The 9,678-nt window shown below is 36.9% G+C and overlaps 1 protein-coding gene across 1 annotated transcript in view; it reads right to left on the reverse strand.

Annotated features, from left to right (window-relative positions):
- LOC138139437 (alpha-tocopherol transfer protein-like) overlaps positions 1 to 1,754 on the reverse strand; it is a 107,213-nt gene extending 105,459 nt beyond the window's left edge. Inside the window, exons 1-2 of the mRNA XM_069059716.1 lie at positions 1,699 to 1,754; positions 1,333 to 1,478 (exon numbers count right to left, since the gene is read on the reverse strand). The gene's annotated coding sequence lies outside the window, so the exon portion shown is untranslated. The remainder of the gene's footprint in view (positions 1 to 1,332; positions 1,479 to 1,698) is intronic.
- Positions 1,755 to 9,678: the final 7,924 nt, after the last annotated feature.

Genomic DNA, 9,678 nt, shown 5'->3' on the forward strand with positions numbered 1-9,678 from the left:
GGATTATGTATTAGTTGTTTCGAAATATTCCACACAAAATAAATGTTTTTGAGAAAATTGTAAGTTTTATACATTTTTAAAAAAGCACTTTTTTTCAAAATTTATTAATAAAAACTTGTATCTTTTAGTTTTATTTATGCAATAATCCCACTATAAGACAGAGAAGCCTAAAAATATCCCTCAAATAAAAAATAAAAAATTCGGGCATTAATGCAACATCGTTAAAAGAGCCAACGCATGTTTAGACGCAAATGGGCAAAATTTTGAACATTTATTTTTTTTTAATCTCTTATTGAAGTGTTTGATTGTTGTGTTACCTCTCAAGCTCATCAAAATGATTGCCTAAGTATTCAATAATACAATGATATTACGTATTTCTAGGTAGAGGTAATTCTCAGGTTATAGCGCTGCCTTTTTTATATTTTAAAATTGGGTATATTTCTTCAAAATCGAGTCAGGATTTTAAAAAAATATTTTTCCAGCACTCTACCACATCCCTAAATGACGTACCTTCAAGGAAAGGCGATACTTTTGAGACAGCCCTGTATATGTATTTGTGACATAGTTTATTTTTTCTAGAAACTCTAGGTTTTCAGTGTAAATTGAAAGTGCAGATTTCTACAATGCTGGACAATCAACACCTACTCCAAAGACTAAAGAAAACCAAGCCACTTGAACTTATGTAGTGATGTGTCAAAAAGCAGAGTACAGTTGATTGCAAAAAAAAGGACTGTCAGAATAAAATTGACACATTTTTACAATTTTTCTCATAGTGTGAAAACTTCTTTAGAGATTGGTTAGAATTTATTTAAATTTTCTGAACTCATTTTAGTAACACCCTGTACAATAGATACCTTAGTTTACACTTTTTGTCATATTCACACTTCACCTATGGTTCACATGATTCAGTGTTTATTCCAGGTGTACAGTCGCGATCAATAAATTTTGGACACTAGTGTCATCATGCTGTCATACATTCTAAAGCGACCTTTATGTATTAATAACCTTAATTTTGATTGTGTCAATTTTGAAAATGTGAATGTCAGATTTACCGACAAAACATTCAAGAAGTTTTAAAAATCAGACAAAAATCATCGCTCATATTGACAAATTGTAGATAAATTTGACAATTTCATCAATCATGTGTGACAATTTCAATAAAGCATGATTTAGAGTAATTGTTTTTATATGACAGAAAAATGATGTCCAAAATTTAATGATCGCAATAGTACATAACCCTTAATAACTATAAGTTCATACCTAATTATCCAACATTTTTATAACTCTGAAATAGCTACACATAGAACTGTGAAATTTGTTAAAAAAACTTACCCCTGACCAGTGACTTATCAATTGTCCTTAGCAAATTGTTAAACTGGTCCCTCATTTTGTTCGATGTTGTTGGTCTTAAAATACCAATTCACGAATGATACCTCACAAAAGCCACACACAACGGTCCCTCAATTCGCACACCTCATCTGTAAAACAAAACAAAACATGTAATTAATGAAAACATTTCACATTTGATAAAGTAAAAATGATTTTATTGTAACATAACCTCAAAATTTGTGCTACCCGTTACGCTTCACAGAAGAAGTAAATACAGTCAACAGACGTGTACACAATTACAGCCATTATCAACAAAAAATATAATTAGTAATGAGCGTAATTATAAAGATATGAAAAAAAATTACTTACGTCCGGTCGACACTTGACAGATTTTACCGCGCGCGAAACCAACGGGCAGTGTTGCCAGATGATATTTTTAAAATCCCCCAACTGGAAGCACGAAATCCCCCAAAAATAATGGTATTTTGCAGAAAAACCCCCAAAATTTCAAATAAATAAAACATTTATTTATTATACTCATCAACTTTTGAAAAAACAAAAAAAAATCAAATACATATACTTAACGCAGGAAAAAAACGAATATACCCCTTCAGACACGCATAGAAGTCCCAAAAATGTAAAAGATTGATGGTAGTAACCGGAATGCAGTTTTGGAAATCTACAATAGTCAAATGCAAAATATTTTGGTCGTCAATGTCGTTTTTTGACAAACTTTGACGTTAATTGTGACATTGGCGCTGCGGTGTCAGGCCCATAATGCTATCGTCCGTTCATTTAAATTTATCCTCAAAGTTGGCGTTGAAGAGTCGATTGTGATCGCATCACTTCACTCGTGTAAAAACGTAAGATTTAAACAGCTGATCCGTGAACCGTAATATGTATAGTGCGTCTTCAACTTTAACTTTGAGGATAAATTTAAATGAACGCAGGATACTAATTGACGTTTAAATTATTTTTGATTTTTTGATGGCAATAAGGCTTGATTACACAGTGTAAATTACAAAATTCTGACATAAACGAATACATAATTTTTTAGTGACATTGACGACCAAAACGTTTTGCATTCGACTGTTCACCTACCTATGAATTTAGGGAATTCCTGAAAAAAGTTCTAAAATTGTTACATTTTCTGCTCGTAGATACATATGAAAATAAATTTGAAAACATTTTTTTAAAATAGTGTTTTTATCTTGAATATTGATAATATGTTCCTCACCCCCACAAATACCACCAAAAATTATTGTCCCCCCAAAAAAAACCCCAAACATTTATATCCCCCAAAATTTACCCCATCTCTCTAAAAAACCCCCATTTTTGGGGGGAAAACCCCCAATCTGGCAACACTGCCAACGGGCAACAGCGCCAACCCACTATCGCTAAAGTCACTAAGCACTATAGAGCATAGAGCATTCATTTTAAATGTTGGGTTTTGAAATAAAACTTACCTGCTTTGAGTGCTTTGACACTTGTCCGAAACTCAGTGAATCTAAAACTGTGTTCAATACAATATATTCGGGTCCAAAATTAAAGAATGGTGGGATCGAGATCAACTTTTAGAAGACCAAGTGGAACCATTAATATTTGTTGCCAATACTGGTGAATCATCTAGTGAATCCGTGGAGGGAGAAAAGACTGGAGATGGCACTAATTCAAATAAGTGTACCGGCCCGCGAAAACTACAGAGTCATAAAAGGTTTCTGAACATAGACGCTAGGCCAATGGCTTCCTTCGCCTTCCTTCCAGGCGCATTGTGCTTCTTTATCTAGCGCATTGTGGACTGGGTCATAAAAGGTTGTTGCACGTGCTTTTAGAGGGTACGGATTATTAACATGGGAAGCATAGGAAATGCCATCTCCAGTCTTTTCTCCCTCCACGAGTGAATCTCATTCAGATGACGATTAATTTTTTATTGTTAGTATGTAAAGTCCATTCAAAAATCAAAAAACCACCAACGTCGCCTTTTCCTCGATAATTACTATCGGCAACGCTGTCTAGTGTAAAATTTGGTGAGACTTGTAATTTTGAGGTTAAATGTTTATTAACTGTCTGGTTTTTGTGGGCATGTTTAAGTAAAAATAATAAGAATCAATAAATAAATGAAACCTGCTGCTAATAAAACAATATGAACGAAATTCAAAGCAATTGAATTTTATTTTGATTCAAATAAATGTCATAATTTATAGTTACCAACATAGTATGAAAAAATATCTACCTAGGGTTTTTTAAATTTTACCAACCTAAAGCAACAGGTGGTGGTTTTTTAATTTTTGAATGGACTTTAAGTATTTTGTTATTTCATTTATTAATTTACTTTAAAATATACATGTAATGGATAGTAACTACTTTTATTTCTTTATTTAAATATACCAATACAATGAAAATTTGCGGCTTTCGTAATTTATGATGTTTTGAGTTTACAACTTTACCCAACATTTGAAAGAATGCCCTATACCACTAAGCAGCGTTCTATACTTGGGCCAACCAACAGATATAGTAATAAAAAAAAGGGGATGTGGCCTAGTTGCGTAGAACGATATACGCCGAAGCCTGTTTCACAATGAAGCAGGTTCTTTGCCATTTTTGTCATTCTTATAAGTCTTGAAAAAAAATTATTTTGTAATACGGTTGGCTTCAAAAAAAACGGGAACTGTTAGAAAAAGTTCTGTTAGATTTTATTAAATTTTTATAGTTTGAAACGGCCTTTTAGAATTTAGGTTAAAAAACTGCAGTTATGTGTCAGAAATACTACTGTCAAACAGACACAAATTGACATAAATTGACAAATTAAGTTTTCAATTCACATTAGGTCAAATTTCATTTCCCGTTTTTTTTTGAAGCCAACTGTACAAATCGAAAAATGCCAAGGAAAACAAACAGACATAAACACCTGGTCAAACTCCCGAAGCGAATGAGATGCCGGATGCCATCAAGTAATTTTTGTGGATGTACATCAGGCTTTCGAAAATCTGCGCACGTTTTGAATAAGCCAATTGGAAGCTGCTATTTAAAATACGCGGGCACTAGGGGGCGGTTTTATTACTAAAGTTTGTCTAAACATAAGTGAATTTTACGGTTTTAACAACTAAAGTACTTTATGAGGGATGTTGTAAAAGTGGGAATAACCAAATCTGCAGCTTTTCGTTTAACAAAGACAGGCACGCCTTGCAAAATTTACGACAAGGTAGCTAAATATTCTGTTGTGACGGATTTGTCGTGAACAACCCTAAAATCCCTCATACAGTACTTTAGATGTTAAAACCATAAAATTCACTTATGTTTAGACAAACTTTATATCTGTTGGTTGGCCCAAGTATAGCGTTCCACCAGAGAATACGTTCCACCAACACTGCATTCTGCATTCTACCTCGAAAATACAACCGACAACGTCCAACGTCGCCAACTTTTGTTTTTTTTTTAGTGTGTCTGCAAATGTCAGAAAAAAGTGGGTTTATGAAAGAAAAGTGTTGAGTCGTTTTGGTCGTAATTCATCGTGTTTTTTTGTTCTCATTTTATTATTTTTTCACTCAAAAAAGTTGGGCCAACCCAAATAAATAAAACTTATTCTAGAGATAGGGATTTCTTTTTTTTTGCCAACATAATTCAACGGGTGGTGGATTTTTGATTTTGAAACAAAAAAAAAAACTATTGAAAGTGTGTCTCTTTAAACCCGCTCAGATTTAGTTCCTCGTAATTACTAATTCTGGCCTCGTCACTGCACAAGGTCTTTTTGCAAAAATTTCCGTCTTCATTGATCTTTTATTGCATAAACTGACAAAATTGCACCCGTTTCGGAAAATCTATGGGCTTCAGTTCTTGTACGAAACAGATGTGGTAGGGGTGAAACTTATTAGCGCAAAAAATACGCCCTACCTATTATAAACGCTGTTCAAAAATCAAAAAAACAGTGTGGTGCAAATAACACACATTTTTCATGACATTTCCTATTACTTATCATATCACAGTGACAGATAAGTCATTTGAACCACAATAGTTTTTTGATTTTTGAACAGCGTTTAGATACAGGTTCTTCCTCCACTGCCCAATGAAATTGAGATTTCGGAACCTACAGTAGTGAAAATTTTGCATGAAGATTTAGGAATGAATAAGGACTCAGCACGTTGGATTCCGAAATTGCTTAATCCCGAACAAAAACTGTGTCGGTAACACATTTGCGAGGAAAACTAGGCTGACGACAGAGAGCTTTTTTCGAAAATTATAACAGGTGATATAACGTGAGTGTATCACTGGGGTCGACCGACAAGACAAGAATCCATGCAGTGGTCCACAAGGGATCTCCTCCGTCAAAAAAGCAAGAACGCAAAATTAATCAGGAAAGCTGATGGCGACGATGTTTTGGGATATGCATGGAATCTTACTGATTGAATACATGAAAAAAGGCTCTACATACAGGAGAAAGCTATAAGGAAATAATCAGAATGTTGAAAACTGCCATACGGCAAAAAAGGCCCCACAACTGTGATCAAAAGATTACGCTGCTTCATGTGTAATTGCAGATATCACAAAGCCCGCCAAATCCGTGAAGTAATCGACGAGTGCGGCTTTCTAGAGATGGAGCATCTATACCCTACAGCCCAGATTTGGCACCGAGTGACTACTGTCTCTTTCCTAAATTAAAAAAGCACATCGAATGAATACCTGAAAGGAGCGGTGGAGGAATTTTTCGAGGATTAATCAAAAGAATTTTTTTGAAGGCATAGATTTATTGGAAAAACATTGGAACAAGTGTGTAACCCTTAGGCCCGGTTTATTCACATTCAAGTAACTTTATTTGAACGGTAATTACCATGAATCCACCAATAGCAGATTCTAAATCATAGCAACAACTGGCCACATAAATTTACTTGAAGGTGAATAAACCGGGCCTTAATGGATTATATGGTTGAAAAATAAAATATTACTCTCAACTCTTTTCCTTCATAGCAAGGTAGATAATATAAGAATCTCTCCTCGTATTTCATTTCGCAAGATGGGATTTTGCTCTTTAGGGTTTCGTTCGTTGTCCATGTTCGCAAAAAGTAGCTTGATACTTGGGATGCGCAAATAGAGTGAGAAATTCGACTTGCAAGAAAGATCCTCCGACGGCTTCATTTACTGTGGTTCATGGTTCTCTCCCCACTACTTTCCACAATTTCACTGCGCATCGATTTCCTTAGTATCAAGCTAAGTTTTGCGACTTGTACACTTATCAACATACCTACAAATAATAATCGGGAGAAATTTCGTTTCGTTTCATAAATTTACTTCTAAATCAAGATCATTTTGGTAAGGTATATTTCGAAGAGATTTTCTAATTACATCAGTACAACAGTTATTAAAACTTATATTTAATTGTGTCTCTTCACTTCTCGACGGTACCAGATACTCACGAGGTGACAGTAATGAGTATTTTCTTCCCGCCACAACATGTCTTTCAATTTCAAATTCGTCTTTACCTCTGGGAAATTTTATCATTATGTTTACCGAAACGATTACCCATGTTGCCAGCAACGAGCCAGTATGGTTCACGTTTTTCTTCACCCCACCCTATAATTTTAACTACGTGATCACCTGCTCCAGTTTGAATTCAAATTGCCGCCGCCGAAACAAACGCTAGAGGAACTATTTGGTTCTTTTGTTGTGCACGGTTGCTAGATTTTGATTGCGTACAGTTGGTACACGAACCGACGCGGTACTCGACTCTCAGCCCTCGGAAGGGAAGGGTGGTATTTGGTTAAACGGGTCGCTTTCATTGTTTTAGTTGAAAATGTAGTTATTGCTGTTACGAATCTCGAGTCGTGCATTTTCTTGTGTATTGTCAATGTAATCTGGGCCGTGCTCCGTAAACATTCGCCAATCGCGGAGGAGATTACAGGTGTGCACCTCGTGTGTCGCCAACAGTTTGCGCGTTGTAATTCAGGTAGGACGATCTTACAGACAACAAGTAGTGTTTAGCAGGTATGTTATTGCGTTTTGTTATTCCGATAAGCTCGGGTGAAGTAGGAATTGATAGAGTGGGTAAATTCTTGAGGGAACGTCGCAATAAAGTTGTCAGGTAGTTAACAGCCGTGGGACGAGTCCATTTTCAAAGTTAGAGAGAGTAAGGGGTGAACCGTGGGAATCAGTTGGTCGCGTCCAGGTTTTAAAATCAGAGTTATTTAGCGGTGAACAGTTAGAAATACTTTGGGCGAGTCCATTTTCTGAGTAGGGGTAGAAACGGTTAACCGAACACATTGCGTCAGCGATTTAAGGGAAAACGGGAGTCCATTTTGGGAACGGCCTTCCATTTGCCACAAGAAAAAACGTGGGACGTGTTTGGCCGAAATTAGGAGTGTAAACGCGGGGTCAGTTCATCCACGTTGCAATGAAGAACGAGAACACATAAAAAGGGCCGACGTGAGATTGCCCACGTGGGACCCACGAGGCTTTTTCATGACGTGTGACCTTGGCCATGTAGTTTCTCGACGCCCTCGGTGGAAGGCCTCTGTTTCATCCAGTGTGGGACCCGCAAGGGTGATTCGGAGGACACAAACTGGGGCACTGCACCCATAACGAGTTAGATGTCGCAGGGACTTGGACGACCCGACGTCACTAGGGTAGAAATTAGGAGACTGGGGGGCGAGAACTAGGTTAACTTCGCGATCGGAGACCGCGTGCTATCTTGAAGAGCTGAGAGTCAGAGGTCCGTAATATTCAATTAGGAAATTAGAGTGTCTGTTATTGCAATTTAGAGTCTTGCTGTGCAATTTTATGTAACATGTTGTGTAACTTTGGCAATTGAAAAGATTATAGTGCGCCATCATTTGTGGATGATTTTTGGGGGTTTTACTCATCCCATTTACAGTGTCTATTCGTAATAACATAACTATCATTTGTTTCACGGTGCCGCTTTGTTCTTGTATTACGAGTTTAGGTTCTGAACAACCGTTGTTATTTTATTTGTTGTATAGTTTCATCCCGACAAAAACAAAACAAAAGAAAGGGAACTCTTACTTTTTCTACACTCCTCCAGAGGTAGATAGTCAAATTTATTGTGTTATTCTGTATTTTTCTTATTGTCATGTAAAGTCGCTGGGGGAGGATTTTTTCGAAGGAAGGAACCTCAGCCGGGCCATGGATGTGTGTGTATGTCTATCAGGGGCTGACGGTAGCGTGGTGGAAGGAAGAGCGACACTCTTCCGACACCACCGCGAGGTCAGCAGGGTTCGAATCCCAGGCCGGATGGGCCTCCCATGGATGTTGTGTTGTGTGCGTTTCGTATCGTCCAGACAAAGGAGAGGAGAGGAGAGGGTGGCAGAGGGTGGGCGTGGGTGGCCGGAGCCCCGCCGCACCACCAAAGGAAAAATGGAAAACATTAGTCGACCGCAGGGTACCTGATAGGCCAATATGGTGAAAGGGGAAGGCTATAAAAAAATATATATTTTCTTCATTAAAATATACAATTTTGTTGTGAATATGCTATTTAAAAGTGATTGATGAATAATTACAATGGTTCCCTGTAATACAAAAGTTTCACTTCTATCGTGCGTCTTCACGACACACTCTGTTTTGTTTTTTTGTTAGTACTATCGCGGCCAAAATACCTTGGTCGTCACTTTTTGACACTTCAAATGTAAATCAAGTATTAATGTCAATATACATGACAATTTCAAATTATTCTTGTCAAAAATATGGCACCTTCAGTTTTTGATAAATATAGAATTGTCTTACTTGCTTCTGAAGGTTGTCTAAACCGCGACCATGTTGATCTTTTGCTTTTGAACCCTGCCTCCGCAGCTGGGATTTACCCCACCTGTATGACACTGATAGATTAAAAGTCTAGTATCATTTATTAAAATTTAACATAAAATAACATTTTTAATTTAATGCGAAAATTTCCGATAATAATGCGGAATCTGGAAAAGTGCCCCGAATGCTTGCAGCGTTTCCACGTTGAATGGCAAGGGAAATCCTCTCAAAAAGGAATTTCTTAGATTTTGAATCCCCTGATTCCGCGATAAGTCGGTCTCCGATGACATTAATGAAATCTATTGTTTCTTTACACCAAGGGCCTAAGGTTTCAAAAGCTAAAGCTTTAAATATGTAGTTTGACGAAATAATTGAACTATATTTGTTATGTTTGCGTTTGCAAGCCATTTCAGCGGCAAAACCTGAGACTTCAGATGATTTCAATACGTAACTGTCTGCAAGTGTATCTACGACAGTAACGTCCCAAACCAAAGGTTGACCTTTAATCCACGGTACTAAAGTCATCCCATCAGGGCGTTTTCCGTCATCACGAGATAGTCCGTTTGGTTCTAAAGTTGAATTAACATGAATAGAAGTCAAAGA

The sequence above is a fragment of the Tenebrio molitor genome, chromosome 9, assembly GCF_963966145.1.
Source record: "Tenebrio molitor chromosome 9, icTenMoli1.1, whole genome shotgun sequence".
In the NCBI taxonomy this organism is placed as follows: domain Eukaryota; kingdom Metazoa; phylum Arthropoda; class Insecta; order Coleoptera; family Tenebrionidae; genus Tenebrio; species Tenebrio molitor.